This window comes from Suncus etruscus, chromosome 3 (assembly GCF_024139225.1).
Source record: "Suncus etruscus isolate mSunEtr1 chromosome 3, mSunEtr1.pri.cur, whole genome shotgun sequence".
Taxonomy (NCBI): Eukaryota; Metazoa; Chordata; class Mammalia; order Eulipotyphla; family Soricidae; genus Suncus; species Suncus etruscus.
Window position 1 is genome coordinate 1,708,136 of NC_064850.1, and position 2,755 is coordinate 1,710,890.

At 39.5% G+C, this 2,755-nt stretch overlaps 1 non-coding gene across 1 annotated transcript; it reads right to left on the reverse strand.

Moving 5' to 3' along the window:
* Window positions 1–2,307: 2,307 nt before the first annotated feature.
* On the reverse strand, window positions 2,308–2,411 carry LOC126005329 (small nucleolar RNA U13). Its single transcript, XR_007494463.1, has one exon. It is a non-coding gene; the product is annotated as a small nucleolar RNA U13 (small nucleolar RNA).
* Window positions 2,412–2,755: the final 344 nt, after the last annotated feature.

The window sequence follows — 2,755 nt, forward strand, 5'->3', positions numbered from 1 at the left end:
GTGGTGTTCCTTTTATGACTGAAACCCAAACACAATCATGTATGTAATCAAGGTGTTTAAATAAAAAAAAAAAAAAGAAGTGGTGTTCCCTGCACCTCAAAGGAGATAGTGCCCAGAATACAAAAGCCACCCACTGAGTGGGAGAAATTATTCACCCAATACCCATCAGATAAAGGACTAATATCCAAAATATGCAAGGTATTGGCCGAACTATACAAGAAAAAAAATCTAACCCCATCAAAAAATGGGGAGAAGAAATGAACAGATACTTTGTAAAAGAAGAAATACAAATGGCCAAAAGGCACATGAAAAGATGCTCAATTTCACTAATTGTCAGGGAGATGCAAGTCAAAACAACTATGAGGTACCACCTCACGCCACTGAGATTGGCACACATCACAAAAACTAGCAGTGCTGGCGAGGATGTGGAGAGAAAGGAACTCTTATTCACTGCTGGTGGGAATGCTGTCTAGTCCAACCTTTATGAAAAGCGATATGGAGATTCCTCCACAAACTGGAAATTGAGCTCCCATACGATCCAGCTATACCACTCCTAGGAATATACCCGAGGAACACAAAAATACAATACAAAAATCTCTTCCTCACACCTATATTCATTGCAGCACTATTTACAATAGCCAGATTCTGGAAACAACCAAGATGCCCTTCAACAGACGAATGGCTAAAGAAACTGTGATACATATACACAATGGAATACTACGCAGCTGTCAGGAGAGATTAAGTCATGAATTTATCCTATACATGGATGTACATGGAATCTATTATGCTGAGTGAAATAAGTCAGAGGGAGAGAGAAAGACGCAGAATAGTTTCACTCATCTATGGGTTTTAAGAAAAATGAATGACATTTTTAGCAGTATCTCAGAGACAAGAGAGATGAGGGCTGGAAGGTGCAGCTCATGACATGAAGCTCACCACATAGAGTGAGAGTGCAGTTAGAGAAATAACTACACTGAGAACTATCATAACAATGTGAATGAATGAGGGAAGTAGAAAGCCTGTCTGAGTACAGGTGTGGGTAGGGTGAGGAGGAGGAAGATCTGGGAAACTGGTGGTGGGAATCTTGCACTGGTGAAGGGAGGAGGAGGGAGATCTGGGAAACTGGTGGTGGGAATCTTGCACTGGTGAAGGGAGGTGTTCTTTACATGACTGTAATCATACAACTCCAATCATATTTGTAATCACGGTGTTTAAATAAAGATAATTTAACAATAAAAAAAGAAGTGGTGTTCCCAGATTTTCAACCATCTACAAATGGAATGTGTCTACCATGCCCCATGACAAGAAAGAACAGCAGAAGGAAGAGAGCTAGACATAGGTTTCACTTATTTTATTCTCATTTGACATTACTTGCTCCATAGATGAAAACACAGCCCTTTCCTGGGCAACCTTTAATTTTCGTTCATTTCTCTATCCTTATTTATTTGATAGCTCGTTAATTGCCTCTAAGCAGAAAAGATGTTTCCTTTAAGAAGGTTAAACAGAGTTTATTGACATAAGTGAATTGGTTGAAGAAAACACTATTAAATCAAAGACACTTATTTAAACACCAAATGAATCATTTAAAGGCAAATTGGAGGTCATATCTCCTTCTAGCTAAATAATGTTAACCAGTAATGAGATGCCCGTTTTAGATAGAGGCACATTCTCGGGTTTGAGCCACTGGCAGGGTGAACCGTGTGCTTCAGTTTTCTAAATTTATTCAGAGCCCATAATTAAATCAACACTTTAAATGTCAATATTTTAAATCATATCTGGTCACAACGCAGTGTTGTTTTTTCATAATATGATGACACTAAAAACGGTTCATCAATAGAAGGAAAAAAAGAAAAAAGGCTAAAGGCGAGTGTCTGAGCAATGATCCTGCTGTGGAAATGGATTCACTTTAGGCGCTGAGCCTAGCATATTATCCTAAATCAGTCCTTGGCATTGCCTGGGTCACAAGACCCTTCACAGTGTTGTGTGTAGCTGGGACCCTTGTTCAGTCCACTCCATGACAATTCAAGACAATGCTAAAGTGCTTTCTGTTAGAGAGGGAATGCCGTCCCCCAGGTTGTATGGCATTTTATTTCTTTACTTTTATGGCACTGTGGATGGAATCCAGGGTCTTATACACACAAAACCATGTCTGCCAGTTCTTTTTAATTGTTCTTTGGTTAGATAGCCAGTCCTGGCAGTGTTTGGTGGTGATTCTAAGCTCTGTATTTAGGAGTTGTTCTGAATGCAAAGCATGTGCTCCATCTTTGCACATTTGGCCATTCCCATGCCTGATATGTATTTTTTTCATGTCAGAAGGGTCATGTGCCAACGTCATAACAAGGTTGAAGGGAAGCACATATCACACAGGTGTGTGAAAACCTGGTCATCATGCTTATGAACCAAAAAAGAATCTGATATGTATTTTTAAAACTTTTTCTTAAACATTGTGATTTTCAAAGTTGCTCATAATATAGTTTAAGGAACTCCGTGTTCTTCATTAATCTCACCACCGGTGTGACCTTCCCTTCACCAACGTTCCCAATTTTCTTACCCCTTCCCCAAGTCTGCCCCTTTAGCAGATACAAAGTAGTTTCCTTTATAGTGCTTGTTACAATACACTAAAATATAGTTACTCTTGCATTATTAATAATTTCTTTGACGAAGGGGTTGTAGGAAAACTGGGCACAGGACGGCATATGTGTGCTGGTTCTCTAAGATTGTGTGCAGGCTGACTCTCTGAGGTTGCACACTTCTG